Genomic DNA, 16,719 nt, shown 5'->3' with positions numbered 1-16,719 from the left:
GTCCCGACTTCATGCAGCTCCAGCACGTGGGGGGTTGGCCTGGATACTCCAGGTACCCCCTCTCCAATCCAACCTCAAAAACCGCTGGGGGGTGCATCACCCCCTTCCCCCTTTCTGGACTCAGTCGCAGCCGCATCTCATAAATCCACTTCCCCGTCCAGACCTTATCGTCTTCATCCAGCTCCTTTCTCCCATCTCCTTGCAGGAAAACCAGTTTTCCCAAAGGAGTCTTCACATCTTCCTCTGGAACAAAGGGATCCGACACATAAACAGTCATTCGCTTCAGTTCACCAGCAAACAGTGGATCTACCTGAAAGAGGCTCAAAGGAGCCTCTTTCTCCCTTCCTTGTACTCTGTCCCACAGTTCGACAGCAAGAAACTCCGACACCATAGTCAAATCAAAAACCCCTCGCAAACCAAAGTCCTGCAAACAGAAAATATCCGTCATGGAAACATCCAAAACTTGCTTCAAAATCAAAGTTTTAAACTTAGCCCTTGTCCAGAAATCCAGTTCATCCCGTCCTCTCAGCGAGAAGCGAAGGCAATTCTTCTTCCGCTCCTTCCTCGGTCCAGCAATTCCAGCCATCATTTCCGCAACTGATCCTCCGCTCTCCGTCCCACGCCAACAGACAAGCACTTCGTTGTCCCAATCGTCCACCGCACAGCAATCCTCTTCAGCACCGTCTCTCCAAACGTCCCGGCTCCAACATCAGCATTCCATTCCGTCCAGTCCGTACGGTTCCCTCCTCGCCTTCCCGACCCCCTGGACTAAGACCTCGGAATTGCGGGCTTGCCGGCTTAAACCTTGATCTTAGCCAAAAGGCCGAGAAGCGATGCCCGACGCCGGCCTTGGGCGGGCGCGCGGGCGTCCGGCTGGCGCGCAGCGGCGCAGGCCGACGCCTCTGGAGCCCGGTCCGCACGCGGCTGCCGGCCGCCCGGACTCCGCTCTCCCCCTCTCTTGCCTGCCTGCTTGCTCGCCTGCCTGCCCGCCAGTCCCGGGCGGGGGCCCTGCTCTTTGATCTCCTGTCAACGGCCCGACAACGACCGCAGCCGCGGGGGGCGCCAGCCGGCCGGCCTCCTTAGCTTAGGCCCCTCCCACCAGCAGCAGCCGTGCCGAGTGAGCTGCAAGCGAAAGCGGACCGTCGGCACCTGCGGGCAGAGGCAAGGGGCAGCGCTCTCTCGGGAGGGACGGGGACACACACACACCTGCCTGCCTGCCGAAAAAAAGAAAGAAAAGGTGTATATACTAAGTTTTTTGGAGGGAAAACGGCCGGCTGTCGAAAGGGGCCCGCCTGCAAGGACGGGGACACACACACACACACACACACACACACACACACACACACACACACACACACACACACACAGCCACGCCTGCCTCCCTGGAAAAAGGAGGAAAAAACTAAGTTTTTTGGAGGGAAAACGCACGGGAGCCGAAAAGGGGGCCGGCCTGCTTGCCGAGAGAGTCGAGGCGCGGGAAAGTGCACGGAGGGAGCACGGGAACGGGGAGGGGGAGAGAGAGAGACACAGAGACACACAGATGGACGAGAGACGAGACCGGAGAGGAAGGAGCTCCGGTCCACCTCGCTTGCTTGCTAGCTACGTCTGTCTTTTCACCGCTGAGAGAAGGTAGTGCACCGTTCCCGGAGGCGCTGCAATACCGGGCCGATGCGTGGAGAGGACGGAGCAAGCTCCTGATCCAGCTCCCTGTTCCAAAAATCCGTTTAATATGTGGTCCCCCGATGGGGGACGTATCAGATATTAAACTGATAAGAACAGATACTACACTTGATCTTAGCCAAAAGGCCGAGAAGCGATGCCCGACGCCGGCCTTGGGCGGGCGCGCGGGCGTCCGGCTGGCGCGCAGCGGCGCAGGCCGACGCCTCTGGAGCCCGGTCCGCACGCGGCTGCCGGCCGCCCGGACTCCGCTCTCCCCCTCTCTTGCCTGCCTGCTTGCTCGCCTGCCTGCCCGCCAGTCCCGGGCGGGGGCCCTGCTCTTTGATCTCCTGTCAACGGCCCGACAACGACCGCAGCCGCGGGGGGCGCCAGCCGGCCGGCCTCCTTAGCTTAGGCCCCTCCCACCAGCAGCAGCCGTGCCGAGTGAGCTGCAAGCGAAAGCGGACCGTCGGCACCTGCGGGCAGAGGCAAGGGGCAGCGCTCTCTCGGGAGGGACGGGGACACACACACACCTGCCTGCCTGCCGAAAAAAAGAAAGAAAAGGTGTATATACTAAGTTTTTTGGAGGGAAAACGGCCGGCTGTCGAAAGGGGCCCGCCTGCAAGGACGGGGACACACACACACACACACACACACACACACACACACACACACACACACACACACACACACACAAGCCACGCCTGCCTCCCTGGAAAAAGGAGGAAAAAACTAAGTTTTTTGGAGGGAAAACGCACGGGAGCCGAAAAGGGGGCCGGCCTGCTTGCCGAGAGAGTCGAGGCGCGGGAAAGTGCACGGAGGGAGCACGGGAACGGGGAGGGGGAGAGAGAGAGACACAGAGACACACAGATGGACGAGAGACGAGACCGGAGAGGAAGGAGCTCCGGTCCACCTCGCTTGCTTGCTAGCTACGTCTGTCTTTTCACCGCTGAGAGAAGGTAGTGCACCGTTCCCGGAGGCGCTGCAATACCGGGCCGATGCGTGGAGAGGACGGAGCAAGCTCCTGATCCAGCTCCCTGTTCCAAAAATCCGTTTAATATGTGGTCCCCCGATGGGGGACGTATCAGATATTAAACTGATAAGAACAGATTTTTTTTTTTTTTTTTTTTTTATTACAAAATACAAAAATCCATAAATCCAAACTCGGTATAACCAGAAAACCCCAAATATCAAACCCAAATCACAAAGACACCAACTTAAATCAACCCGTCATTAGCATAACCCCGCCCTGTATGCAAATTAATCACTCCCCTAAATCTAAATTATTCCCATACTCAAAACACATAAACCCACAAACCCATTATTCACATCTTCAAGCTTTTGCATAATGCTCCATACAACATCTTGCTAATCAGTTTACATTCCTCCCTCGTCTCCCCACCCATTCGAAACCCACCCGGAGTATCCCCTTCCTTCACAAGTTCTATGCGGCACCCTGGAAACTTCCGTTCCACTTCGTGCACTGTGGCCAAACATGTCTTCTGTTTAACCTTTATCTGTTTCTGCCACTCCTGGTTTAATTCAACCTTCTTCCACTCTTTGCAAACATTGCTCTCCTTCCCCGGTTGTTGTCCCTCTATACACCCTCTTCCACTTACGTGCCCACCCTTGCTCTCATCTTTCCCAATACCCTCTACTGCAACTAATCCCGTCCTCATGCCTTTCCTCCCCCCCCCGGCCCCTGCGGACCCCAAGGGTGGAAAGTTCTCCTCATTTAATTCCACTTCTGGCACCCTCTCTGCAGGTAAAAAGCCCCACTGAACACCCGGCAACGGTACATCGATGTACCCTTCCTTCTCCCATTCTCTTTTATATTGTGTCACACAGTCTGCAAACTCTCTCTCCACGTCGCTGTCTGTAAGCTCCCCGGTATGCCTTCTTCCCTCTTCGGTACTGCTACTTCTTCCTGTCACACCTGCCGTTGTAACTGCTCCTCTCCCCTCCTCTGCCCGCACGCTCCTCTCCATTTGTACGGTTTCCGTACCTGCCTCCCTAATCTCTCCATCTCTGGATACCACCCCTTCCTCGTTTTTCCCTTTTTCCTTTTCAACATTCTCGCCCGCACCCCCCACACATCCTTCAACTTCCATACTGTCCACAACATCTCCTTCCAACATCTCCACTTGCACACCGTCCTTCAGCGCCTCCACGTGTTTACCCTTAACTCCCACAGTGCCCCCTCCCACACCCTCCTTATCTAAGTCCCTAACCACACTAGCCTCCTTACCCGTACTCGTCTTCCCTACATCCTCTACCACCGGTGTCGTGACTTGTGCACCCTCCTTCACCTCCACCACAAGCTCACAAATGCCCCTCACCACCCTCTCATCCCCACCCTTCTTGTCTGATTCCTTGACAACACTGCCCCCTACTGTTTCCTCTACACCTGACTCTTCATTCAATTTACTCTCTTCCCCCATACCATTAACATCTACTCCTATTCCTCCCTCTTCGTTTCCCCTCAATCCCCCCCCACACTCTCCTTCACACATCCTCCCCACCTCCTCCACTTGCACACAGTTCATGTTATTCAACACTCCTGTCCCGTCAGCTACCCTTTCCTTTTCGTCTAACCTATCCTGTTCAGCCCTAACCCTCCTTCTCCCCACACAGTTTTTATATGCATGGCCTATATCCCCACATGAGAAACATCGGACCTCTTTCTTGCAATCCTTCGTCACATGTCCCTGTTCCTTACACCGACTACACACCACCATCCCACATTTTGCAGCATAGTGACCTAAAACCCCACATTTCCTACATGCAAGGGGCTGCCCTGGATAAACCAGGTATCCCCTCTCTGTCCCGATCTCAAAAAACGCAGGGGGATGCAACACCCCCCCCTCTTCCGCACCCCCAAACCGTAACCTCATCCAATAAACCCGCTTGCCCGTCCAAACCCCCTCAGAATCTCGTTCCCTCTCCCCCTTCCCCTGCAACAACACAAAATTATTCAAAAAAACATCAATGTCCTCTTCTGGAACAAATGGATCAAAAACAAAAACCGTCATCTTCCGTAACCCTCCAGCAAACATAGGACTTGCACGGAAAAGGCTCAACGGAGCCTCTCCCTTTCTCTCTGAAATCCTCTTCCATAAGTCAAAACAAAGTTCACTCGAAATCAAAGTTAACTCAAAAATCCCCCGATCGCAGTAATCCTGTAAACATAAAATGTCCGACAGCTGCACATCCAGAACCCTTTTCAAAACAAAAGTCTTGAACTTATCTCTAGTCCAAGTCTTGGGTTCTCCTCGGTCCCGCAAGGTGAAACGGATGGAATCCTTCCGCTGCTCCTTCCTCGCCCAAGGATGACCCGCCTCCATCTCCAGCCACCGATCCGAACCGCACTTCCAAGTCACAGGAACGCTCCGCCACCGTCTCCAGTTCGCATCCACTGGCCAGCAATTCCGCTCGTCGCCTCCGCCGCCTCGGTCCTCCAAACTCCAGCCCAACACTCCGCCGCTCCAGCCAATCCTTCTCCTGTTGCGTCGCTCCTTCCAGTCCTCCCGCCGCCTTCCCGACCCTCTGACTAAGACCTTGGAATTGCGGGCTTGCCGGCTTAAACCTTGATCTTAGCCAAAAGGCCGAGAAGCGATGCCCGACGCCGGCCTTGGGCGGGCGCGCGGGCGTCCGGCTGGCGCGCAGCGGCGCAGGCCGACGCCTCTGGAGCCCGGTCCGCACGCGGCTGCCGGCCGCCCGGACTCCGCTCTCCCCCTCTCTTGCCTGCCTGCTTGCTCGCCTGCCTGCCCGCCAGTCCCGGGCGGGGGCCCTGCTCTTTGATCTCCTGTCAACGGCCCGACAACGACCGCAGCCGCGGGGGGCGCCAGCCGGCCGGCCTCCTTAGCTTAGGCCCCTCCCACCAGCAGCAGCCGTGCCGAGTGAGCTGCAAGCGAAAGCGGACCGTCGGCACCTGCGGGCAGAGGCAAGGGGCAGCGCTCTCTCGGGAGGGACGGGGACACACACACACCTGCCTGCCTGCCGAAAAAAAGAAAGAAAAGGTGTATATACTAAGTTTTTTGGAGGGAAAACGGCCGGCTGTCGAAAGGGGCCCGCCTGCAAGGACGGGGACACACACACACACACACACACACACACACACACACACACACACACACACACACACACACACACAAGCCACGCCTGCCTCCCTGGAAAAAGGAGGAAAAAACTAAGTTTTTTGGAGGGAAAACGCACGGGAGCCGAAAAGGGGGCCGGCCTGCTTGCCGAGAGAGTCGAGGCGCGGGAAAGTGCACGGAGGGAGCACGGGAACGGGGAGGGGGAGAGAGAGAGACACAGAGACACACAGATGGACGAGAGACGAGACCGGAGAGGAAGGAGCTCCGGTCCACCTCGCTTGCTTGCTAGCTACGTCTGTCTTTTCACCGCTGAGAGAAGGTAGTGCACCGTTCCCGGAGGCGCTGCAATACCGGGCCGATGCGTGGAGAGGACGGAGCAAGCTCCTGATCCAGCTCCCTGTTCCAAAAATCCGTTTAATATGTGGTCCCCCGATGGGGGACGTATCAGATATTAAACTGATAAGAACAGATACTACACTTGATCTTAGCCAAAAGGCCGAGAAGCGATGCCCGACGCCGGCCTTGGGCGGGCGCGCGGGCGTCCGGCTGGCGCGCAGCGGCGCAGGCCGACGCCTCTGGAGCCCGGTCCGCACGCGGCTGCCGGCCGCCCGGACTCCGCTCTCCCCCTCTCTTGCCTGCCTGCTTGCTCGCCTGCCTGCCCGCCAGTCCCGGGCGGGGGCCCTGCTCTTTGATCTCCTGTCAACGGCCCGACAACGACCGCAGCCGCGGGGGGCGCCAGCCGGCCGGCCTCCTTAGCTTAGGCCCCTCCCACCAGCAGCAGCCGTGCCGAGTGAGCTGCAAGCGAAAGCGGACCGTCGGCACCTGCGGGCAGAGGCAAGGGGCAGCGCTCTCTCGGGAGGGACGGGGACACACACACACCTGCCTGCCTGCCGAAAAAAAGAAAGAAAAGGTGTATATACTAAGTTTTTTGGAGGGAAAACGGCCGGCTGTCGAAAGGGGCCCGCCTGCAAGGACGGGGACACACACACACACACACACACACACACACACACACACACACACACACACACACACACACAAGCCACGCCTGCCTCCCTGGAAAAAGGAGGAAAAAACTAAGTTTTTTGGAGGGAAAACGCACGGGAGCCGAAAAGGGGGCCGGCCTGCTTGCCGAGAGAGTCGAGGCGCGGGAAAGTGCACGGAGGGAGCACGGGAACGGGGAGGGGGAGAGAGAGAGACACAGAGACACACAGATGGACGAGAGACGAGACCGGAGAGGAAGGAGCTCCGGTCCACCTCGCTTGCTTGCTAGCTACGTCTGTCTTTTCACCGCTGAGAGAAGGTAGTGCACCGTTCCCGGAGGCGCTGCAATACCGGGCCGATGCGTGGAGAGGACGGAGCAAGCTCCTGATCCAGCTCCCTGTTCCAAAAATCCGTTTAATATGTGGTCCCCCGATGGGGGACGTATCAGATATTAAACTGATAAGAACAGATACTACACTTGATCTTAGCCAAAAGGCCGAGAAGCGATGCCCGACGCCGGCCTTGGGCGGGCGCGCGGGCGTCCGGCTGGCGCGCAGCGGCGCAGGCCGACGCCTCTGGAGCCCGGTCCGCACGCGGCTGCCGGCCGCCCGGACTCCGCTCTCCCCCTCTCTTGCCTGCCTGCTTGCTCGCCTGCCTGCCCGCCAGTCCCGGGCGGGGGCCCTGCTCTTTGATCTCCTGTCAACGGCCCGACAACGACCGCAGCCGCGGGGGGCGCCAGCCGGCCGGCCTCCTTAGCTTAGGCCCCTCCCACCAGCAGCAGCCGTGCCGAGTGAGCTGCAAGCGAAAGCGGACCGTCGGCACCTGCGGGCAGAGGCAAGGGGCAGCGCTCTCTCGGGAGGGACGGGGACACACACACACCTGCCTGCCTGCCGAAAAAAAGAAAGAAAAGGTGTATATACTAAGTTTTTTGGAGGGAAAACGGCCGGCTGTCGAAAGGGGCCCGCCTGCAAGGACGGGGACACACACACACACACACACACACACACACACACACACACACACACACACACACACACACACACACAAGCCACGCCTGCCTCCCTGGAAAAAGGAGGAAAAAACTAAGTTTTTTGGAGGGAAAACGCACGGGAGCCGAAAAGGGGGCCGGCCTGCTTGCCGAGAGAGTCGAGGCGCGGGAAAGTGCACGGAGGGAGCACGGGAACGGGGAGGGGGAGAGAGAGAGACACAGAGACACACAGATGGACGAGAGACGAGACCGGAGAGGAAGGAGCTCCGGTCCACCTCGCTTGCTTGCTAGCTACGTCTGTCTTTTCACCGCTGAGAGAAGGTAGTGCACCGTTCCCGGAGGCGCTGCAATACCGGGCCGATGCGTGGAGAGGACGGAGCAAGCTCCTGATCCAGCTCCCTGTTCCAAAAATCCGTTTAATATGTGGTCCCCCGATGGGGGACGTATCAGATATTAAACTGATAAGAACAGATACTACACTTGATCTTAGCCAAAAGGCCGAGAAGCGATGCCCGACGCCGGCCTTGGGCGGGCGCGCGGGCGTCCGGCTGGCGCGCAGCGGCGCAGGCCGACGCCTCTGGAGCCCGGTCCGCACGCGGCTGCCGGCCGCCCGGACTCCGCTCTCCCCCTCTCTTGCCTGCCTGCTTGCTCGCCTGCCTGCCCGCCAGTCCCGGGCGGGGGCCCTGCTCTTTGATCTCCTGTCAACGGCCCGACAACGACCGCAGCCGCGGGGGGCGCCAGCCGGCCGGCCTCCTTAGCTTAGGCCCCTCCCACCAGCAGCAGCCGTGCCGAGTGAGCTGCAAGCGAAAGCGGACCGTCGGCACCTGCGGGCAGAGGCAAGGGGCAGCGCTCTCTCGGGAGGGACGGGGACACACACACACCTGCCTGCCTGCCGAAAAAAAGAAAGAAAAGGTGTATATACTAAGTTTTTTGGAGGGAAAACGGCCGGCTGTCGAAAGGGGCCCGCCTGCAAGGACGGGGACACACACACACACACACACACACACACACACACACACACACACACACACACACACACACACACAAGCCACGCCTGCCTCCCTGGAAAAAGGAGGAAAAAACTAAGTTTTTTGGAGGGAAAACGCACGGGAGCCGAAAAGGGGGCCGGCCTGCTTGCCGAGAGAGTCGAGGCGCGGGAAAGTGCACGGAGGGAGCACGGGAACGGGGAGGGGGAGAGAGAGAGACACAGAGACACACAGATGGACGAGAGACGAGACCGGAGAGGAAGGAGCTCCGGTCCACCTCGCTTGCTTGCTAGCTACGTCTGTCTTTTCACCGCTGAGAGAAGGTAGTGCACCGTTCCCGGAGGCGCTGCAATACCGGGCCGATGCGTGGAGAGGACGGAGCAAGCTCCTGATCCAGCTCCCTGTTCCAAAAATCCGTTTAATATGTGGTCCCCCGATGGGGGACGTATCAGATATTAAACTGATAAGAACAGATACTACACTTGATCTTAGCCAAAAGGCCGAGAAGCGATGCCCGACGCCGGCCTTGGGCGGGCGCGCGGGCGTCCGGCTGGCGCGCAGCGGCGCAGGCCGACGCCTCTGGAGCCCGGTCCGCACGCGGCTGCCGGCCGCCCGGACTCCGCTCTCCCCCTCTCTTGCCTGCCTGCTTGCTCGCCTGCCTGCCCGCCAGTCCCGGGCGGGGGCCCTGCTCTTTGATCTCCTGTCAACGGCCCGACAACGACCGCAGCCGCGGGGGGCGCCAGCCGGCCGGCCTCCTTAGCTTAGGCCCCTCCCACCAGCAGCAGCCGTGCCGAGTGAGCTGCAAGCGAAAGCGGACCGTCGGCACCTGCGGGCAGAGGCAAGGGGCAGCGCTCTCTCGGGAGGGACGGGGACACACACACACCTGCCTGCCTGCCGAAAAAAAGAAAGAAAAGGTGTATATACTAAGTTTTTTGGAGGGAAAACGGCCGGCTGTCGAAAGGGGCCCGCCTGCAAGGACGGGGACACACACACACACACACACACACACACACACACACACACACACACACACACACACACACACACAAGCCACGCCTGCCTCCCTGGAAAAAGGAGGAAAAAACTAAGTTTTTTGGAGGGAAAACGCACGGGAGCCGAAAAGGGGGCCGGCCTGCTTGCCGAGAGAGTCGAGGCGCGGGAAAGTGCACGGAGGGAGCACGGGAACGGGGAGGGGGAGAGAGAGAGACACAGAGACACACAGATGGACGAGAGACGAGACCGGAGAGGAAGGAGCTCCGGTCCACCTCGCTTGCTTGCTAGCTACGTCTGTCTTTTCACCGCTGAGAGAAGGTAGTGCACCGTTCCCGGAGGCGCTGCAATACCGGGCCGATGCGTGGAGAGGACGGAGCAAGCTCCTGATCCAGCTCCCTGTTCCAAAAATCCGTTTAATATGTGGTCCCCCGATGGGGGACGTATCAGATATTAAACTGATAAGAACAGATACTACACTTGATCTTAGCCAAAAGGCCGAGAAGCGATGCCCGACGCCGGCCTTGGGCGGGCGCGCGGGCGTCCGGCTGGCGCGCAGCGGCGCAGGCCGACGCCTCTGGAGCCCGGTCCGCACGCGGCTGCCGGCCGCCCGGACTCCGCTCTCCCCCTCTCTTGCCTGCCTGCTTGCTCGCCTGCCTGCCCGCCAGTCCCGGGCGGGGGCCCTGCTCTTTGATCTCCTGTCAACGGCCCGACAACGACCGCAGCCGCGGGGGGCGCCAGCCGGCCGGCCTCCTTAGCTTAGGCCCCTCCCACCAGCAGCAGCCGTGCCGAGTGAGCTGCAAGCGAAAGCGGACCGTCGGCACCTGCGGGCAGAGGCAAGGGGCAGCGCTCTCTCGGGAGGGACGGGGACACACACACACCTGCCTGCCTGCCGAAAAAAAGAAAGAAAAGGTGTATATACTAAGTTTTTTGGAGGGAAAACGGCCGGCTGTCGAAAGGGGCCCGCCTGCAAGGACGGGGACACACACACACACACACACACACACACACACACACACACACACACACACACACACACACACACACACAAGCCACGCCTGCCTCCCTGGAAAAAGGAGGAAAAAACTAAGTTTTTTGGAGGGAAAACGCACGGGAGCCGAAAAGGGGGCCGGCCTGCTTGCCGAGAGAGTCGAGGCGCGGGAAAGTGCACGGAGGGAGCACGGGAACGGGGAGGGGGAGAGAGAGAGACACAGAGACACACAGATGGACGAGAGACGAGACCGGAGAGGAAGGAGCTCCGGTCCACCTCGCTTGCTTGCTAGCTACGTCTGTCTTTTCACCGCTGAGAGAAGGTAGTGCACCGTTCCCGGAGGCGCTGCAATACCGGGCCGATGCGTGGAGAGGACGGAGCAAGCTCCTGATCCAGCTCCCTGTTCCAAAAATCCGTTTAATATGTGGTCCCCCGATGGGGGACGTATCAGATATTAAACTGATAAGAACAGATACTACACTTGATCTTAGCCAAAAGGCCGAGAAGCGATGCCCGACGCCGGCCTTGGGCGGGCGCGCGGGCGTCCGGCTGGCGCGCAGCGGCGCAGGCCGACGCCTCTGGAGCCCGGTCCGCACGCGGCTGCCGGCCGCCCGGACTCCGCTCTCCCCCTCTCTTGCCTGCCTGCTTGCTCGCCTGCCTGCCCGCCAGTCCCGGGCGGGGGCCCTGCTCTTTGATCTCCTGTCAACGGCCCGACAACGACCGCAGCCGCGGGGGGCGCCAGCCGGCCGGCCTCCTTAGCTTAGGCCCCTCCCACCAGCAGCAGCCGTGCCGAGTGAGCTGCAAGCGAAAGCGGACCGTCGGCACCTGCGGGCAGAGGCAAGGGGCAGCGCTCTCTCGGGAGGGACGGGGACACACACACACCTGCCTGCCTGCCGAAAAAAAGAAAGAAAAGGTGTATATACTAAGTTTTTTGGAGGGAAAACGGCCGGCTGTCGAAAGGGGCCCGCCTGCAAGGACGGGGACACACACACACACACACACACACACACACACACACACACACACACACACACACACACACAGCCACGCCTGCCTCCCTGGAAAAAGGAGGAAAAAACTAAGTTTTTTGGAGGGAAAACGCACGGGAGCCGAAAAGGGGGCCGGCCTGCTTGCCGAGAGAGTCGAGGCGCGGGAAAGTGCACGGAGGGAGCACGGGAACGGGGAGGGGGAGAGAGAGAGACACAGAGACACACAGATGGACGAGAGACGAGACCGGAGAGGAAGGAGCTCCGGTCCACCTCGCTTGCTTGCTAGCTACGTCTGTCTTTTCACCGCTGAGAGAAGGTAGTGCACCGTTCCCGGAGGCGCTGCAATACCGGGCCGATGCGTGGAGAGGACGGAGCAAGCTCCTGATCCAGCTCCCTGTTCCAAAAATCCGTTTAATATGTGGTCCCCCGATGGGGGACGTATCAGATATTAAACTGATAAGAACAGATTTTTTTTTTTTTTTTTTATTACAAAAATACAGAATACAACAAACCAAAATCATTATCATCTGGAAACAATAGAACCCCAAACTACATAAAACTTACATAAACCGTTCATTAACATAATCCCGCCCCTTATGCAAAACCAGCCCCTCCCCAAATCCCCTATTGCTCCCATATTCTTAGAAATACAAAGTACAGACACACAAGTCCCCTAAAGAACACAAACTGTACACCAAGATCACCCCAATGAAAACAACCCCTTCCAACGTTCTTTTGCCGCGGCGAAACCCCATCTCCGAACGTCCCACTGGATACGTCTGGCGACGTCGTGCCGCGCCTTCCAGGCAATGTTGTCTGCTGAGTCTCCCCTTCCGTGGCTGATCAACTCCTTCCGGGAGGCCCAAAGATAAAACTTAACAAGACTGATCACCAGCCACACTAGGAAAGCACGATTCCACTTGCGGGGCCCCGGGACACCTTTGAGAACTGTGTGGCTGGACAGCACCAAATCACCCATTACTCGTGAACACAAATCTCCACACAAACCCCACACCCTTTGTGCAAACACACACCCCCAGAACACATGCAGGACTGTTTCAGGCTCTAGACAATCCGGACGAGGACACCTGTTGTGTCTAGAGAGACCATGGTTGTGGAGGGTCTCTCTAACAGGCAGGCGGTTCCAGAGGGCAAGCCAGTTTAGATCCCTGAGTCTGTTATCTAGGCCCGCGGGTTGGATTTGCCGCCAAGCCCCCTCTGAGACCCCAACCACCGCTGGGGTCGTCCTTGCCACCACTGCTTTGTACAAGGCCCTGTGGTCTAGTAAGGCCTGCCCTTCTCTGGCTTCAGGATGCCTTCTCAGCCACTTCCTAGCGTGCCCGTAGTGCGGGGGCAGTTGCTCAGCGCTAGGTGTCCTATTAGACCAGACCACAAGGTGCCTCACAGTGGCAGCCAGCCATAACCTTATAAAATAAACACACAGGTGGTCGGGGTCCTCGTGGAGGGTCTTGCACAGACCCGCCACGAACAGGGTGTCTAACTTAGCCGGCAAATCTGGGACAGTTCTCCCCCCTTCCTCAATTGGTCTGCACATCTCCACCCGGGCGATATACTCATATCCTCCGCCCCAAATGAAGCGGAAGACGGCTCTCACCAGGTCTCTTCTAAGGCAGACAGGCAACGGAAACACCCTGGCCAGATATAGTAAAGTTGGCAGGACATCCACTTTTAAAACCAACACCTTACCAGAGTAGGACAGTGATCTGTCCTGCCACATACCCAATTTTTGGTTCACTTTCCGCAACCTGTCCTCCCAGTTCAACCTGGCGGAGTCACCCGAGTGGAAACGGATGCCCAAGATCTTTACTGGGCCCGACTCCAGGGGGAGGCCGCCCACCTCTTCTCTCCTGTCCCTCCATTTGCCGAAGTACTTGACTGCGCACTTGTCCCTGTTTAAACGGGACCCAGTGCAGGCTGAGTGTTCGTCCAACAGTTCAAGTACCCGGCAAATACTACTGTCAGATGTCAGGAACAGGGAGATGTCATCGGCATACGCCGCGACCTTCACCTGTTCACCCCCGCTGCCTGGGACTACCACGCCCTCGATCAGAGGGTCCTTACGTATCACGTGGAGGAGGGGCTCAGAGTAGAGGACGTAAAGCAGGGGAGACAGGGGGCACCCCTGCCTCACCCCGCACCCGACCGGCACTCCGGCCCCCACTCTCCCGTTGATACTCACCCGAGACACGACTCCGTTATACAGGGTCTGGATCCATCTGACGAAGGTGTGGCCCACGCCCAGCCGTATCAGCACCTCCCAGAGGAAAGCATGGTGGACCCTATCAAAAGCCTTACTCTGGTCGAGGCTGACCAGCATGAGCGCCAGTCCGCGGTCTTCTACCCATGCCACCGTGTCCCTGATGAGGTGGAGATTCCAAACGATCCTCCGGCCCTCGACACTGCAGGTCTGGTCTCTGCAGACCAGATCTGGCATAACCTTCCTCAGTCGATTACCCAGCACCTTAGCGAGGATCTTGTAATCGGTGCAGAGTAACTGGATCGGCCTCCAGTTTTCCAGATCGGTCTTCTCACCCTTTTTGAAGATGAGGGACAACACCCCAACCTTCATAGTTGTCCCCATCTCCCCTACCTGCAATATCTCACCAAAGACCTCCATAAGCATCGGTTGTAACAAATCCCAAAAGGCGATGTAGAAATCTGTGGGCAGGCCGTCAAGCCCTGGGGCGGTTCCCTTGCGCAGGCCAGCTGCCGCCGCTTTCAGCTCGGCGGCAGTCAGACTCCCCTCCAGGTCTGGGGCGACCTTGGATCTCTTTTCTATGCCCGTCAACCAGTCCTCCCACCGGCTCGAATCCACGGGTTTCTCTGCAAACAAGGACCTATAGAACTCCGAGGCGCACTCCACCATCTGTGACCCGTCGCACGTCACCGTACCGTCTGCTTGGCGTAGCGCCTCGAAGCTGGTCCTTGCCTGCCTTACCCGGACCGAGCCGAAGAAGCGGGACGAGCATTTCTCCTCGTCCTCAATCAGGTCGCCCTTCAGCCTGAACAGGAAGTCTCTAGCTCGCGAAGACCAGATCTCTTTTAAACTATTCCTGATCTCAGCGGCCTTGTCCGCGTCAAAGGAGCCGCCGCCATTAAAGGCCGCGTACACCGCCTCTAGCTCTTGTTGTAAACGGGCTAGAGTCTCCCTACCCACAGACTGCCTGTGCCGGCAATAACTTATGGAGGCCCTGGCTATGGCCCTCTTGCAGGCTTCCCACCAAAGGACCGCCGTCGGAAAACTCCACCTCTTCCTCTGGAAGCTGCCCAGCAGGCTCGCTATCCGGGCTAGGTATTCTGCCTCGGACAGAACCTGCACGTTCAGCCTCCAGCACCGGGTTTTAAAGGTAGAAGCCTCAGGGATCACGGTAGCAGACAGCAGGAGGTGATCAGAGAACCAAACCGGGATAACCCGCCTGGACTGGACTACCCCTTTTAGGGAGGTGAAAACGTAGTCCAGCCGCCTGAAACTGTCTCGCCCGTTACTCCAAGTAAAAACCTTGGAGGCCGGACCGAAACCCTCAAAGCAGTCCTGCAAATTGAAACGGAGAATTAATTCCCGCAACGCACACACACCCGAACCACGCACATCACTCAAGTCTATGTTAAAATCGCCCCCCACTAGAACAGAACGGTTGGTAAAGAGCAGCGGCTCTAACTCCTGTAAAAAGGACGCCTGAAGGCGCCTTTCTGCCGGCCCATATACAGCGATTAGCCGGACCCGCTTTGCGTCCCATACCCCATCTACCATTAGGAGACGTCCTGGAACAACCGACGTGGCCTCACTGGCCACGAAATTCGGTGTCCCACAGAGGATGCCCACACCTGAAGAGTGGACCCCCCCAACACTCCACCATGAGTCCCCTCTATGCCAGTCGCTCTTGAATTCAAGCACATCTCTCCTCGACCCCAAGTGCGCTTCTTGAATAAAACAAAAGCTAAAGTGTCTCTCAGCCAGATCTTTAAAGACTGCGACACGCTTAACCTTGTTTTTCAGGCCTCTGACGTTGGCCGAGCCGATGGTGCAGTTCATGAGGAAGAAGTTGGGGCCTGCAACCGGAAAAGTGCCCTCAATTGAAGCGACCCGGGGGATCCTCAAGGTCACCGGGACTCAGGAAGCCGGCTACCGACGGGGAGGCCGGCTCGTAGATGGAGTCTTCGTCCATGCCTGGTATGCCGCTAAGGGGTATGGAGTCACTCTCTTCTGAGTCGATTGAGAATCCAGGTTGGGGGCATTGCTCTATTCCCATCGCCCCTTCCCCGGCGCGCTCCGCCCAGGAGAAGTGCGACACGTTTGAGGGGGGGGGTATCCCCCCTCCTTTTCCTTCTTCTTGCTGCAAACCGGGCCTCTCTATGGCAGCATCCGTCTTTCCCATCTCTTGTTCTGTACCGATGTCGGGTTCATCCTCTGTCGGGTCCTGTTCAACCTTCTCTTCTTCTCCTGGGTCCACCACCTCCTCTATTTCCCCGTCCACCCTGGTTTCGTTTCCCTCTTCCGACGATTCCTCAGGAGCTGCGGATTCGCTATCAGACACCATAAAGTCCTCGACTGGGGAAACTAATGCCTCCTTGGGTCTTTTATCTCCAACCCAATGGGCCTCTTCTTCGGATGACTCCCTTTGTCGTTTCTCCTTTTTCTCCTTCTTCTCCTTCGTCTTCTTCTTCTTTCTTTTCACGATGGTCCAATTGTCATCTGAAGATGCCGCCTCTCTGGCTCCCTCACCTGGTGCCGCAGGCGCCTGGCTATCGGAGTCAAGATCTTGATGTTCTGCTCTCTCTTCCTCTGCAGCTACCTGGGAACCTGGGATCGAGACCAGTGACGATGTATCCTCACCTGCCTCCTGTTCCGCTGGGCCCACACCTTGGTGAGTATGATCTTCGCCTTGCCTCTCCTGCAATCCTGATGTTCCTGCGTGCGCTTCCGCCTCACCCGAAACGACTGAGGCAAAGCTGCGGGCTTTCTTTGGGCAACTTCTGTACTGATGCCCTTCATCGCCGCACAGGTTGCACACCAAGT

At 58.3% G+C, this 16,719-nt stretch overlaps 9 non-coding genes across 9 annotated transcripts; all 9 read right to left on the bottom strand.

The window, feature by feature from the left end:
- Positions 1–1,627: 1,627 nt before the first annotated feature.
- Positions 1,628–1,818, bottom strand: LOC148807049 (U2 spliceosomal RNA). Its single transcript, XR_016089005.1, has one exon. It is a non-coding gene; the product is annotated as a U2 spliceosomal RNA (small nuclear RNA).
- A 795-nt stretch (positions 1,819–2,613) lies between these two features.
- LOC148807048 (U2 spliceosomal RNA) lies at positions 2,614–2,810 on the bottom strand. The gene has a single exon (XR_016089067.1). It is a non-coding gene; the product is annotated as a U2 spliceosomal RNA (small nuclear RNA).
- A 3,260-nt stretch (positions 2,811–6,070) lies between these two features.
- LOC148807047 (U2 spliceosomal RNA) lies at positions 6,071–6,261 on the bottom strand. Its single transcript, XR_016089004.1, has one exon. It is a non-coding gene; the product is annotated as a U2 spliceosomal RNA (small nuclear RNA).
- A 793-nt stretch (positions 6,262–7,054) lies between these two features.
- Positions 7,055–7,245, bottom strand: LOC148807046 (U2 spliceosomal RNA). The gene has a single exon (XR_016089003.1). It is a non-coding gene; the product is annotated as a U2 spliceosomal RNA (small nuclear RNA).
- Positions 7,246–8,044: 799 nt separating this feature from the next.
- Positions 8,045–8,235, bottom strand: LOC148807045 (U2 spliceosomal RNA). Its single transcript, XR_016089001.1, has one exon. It is a non-coding gene; the product is annotated as a U2 spliceosomal RNA (small nuclear RNA).
- A 797-nt stretch (positions 8,236–9,032) lies between these two features.
- Positions 9,033–9,223, bottom strand: LOC148807044 (U2 spliceosomal RNA). The gene has a single exon (XR_016089000.1). It is a non-coding gene; the product is annotated as a U2 spliceosomal RNA (small nuclear RNA).
- Positions 9,224–10,020: 797 nt separating this feature from the next.
- Positions 10,021–10,211, bottom strand: LOC148807043 (U2 spliceosomal RNA). Its single transcript, XR_016088999.1, has one exon. It is a non-coding gene; the product is annotated as a U2 spliceosomal RNA (small nuclear RNA).
- Positions 10,212–11,012: 801 nt separating this feature from the next.
- LOC148807042 (U2 spliceosomal RNA) lies at positions 11,013–11,203 on the bottom strand. Its single transcript, XR_016088998.1, has one exon. It is a non-coding gene; the product is annotated as a U2 spliceosomal RNA (small nuclear RNA).
- Positions 11,204–11,995: 792 nt separating this feature from the next.
- LOC148807041 (U2 spliceosomal RNA) lies at positions 11,996–12,181 on the bottom strand. Its single transcript, XR_016089073.1, has one exon. It is a non-coding gene; the product is annotated as a U2 spliceosomal RNA (small nuclear RNA).
- Between the last annotated feature and the right edge of the window lie 4,538 nt (positions 12,182–16,719).

The sequence above is a fragment of the Atractosteus spatula genome, unplaced genomic scaffold, assembly GCF_055471065.1.
Source record: "Atractosteus spatula isolate fAtrSpa1 unplaced genomic scaffold, fAtrSpa1.hap1 Scaffold_42, whole genome shotgun sequence".
In the NCBI taxonomy this organism is placed as follows: Eukaryota; Metazoa; Chordata; class Actinopteri; order Semionotiformes; family Lepisosteidae; genus Atractosteus; species Atractosteus spatula.
The sequence above is the reverse complement of the archived record's forward strand: the minus strand, read 5'-3'. Positions and strand labels throughout refer to the sequence as shown.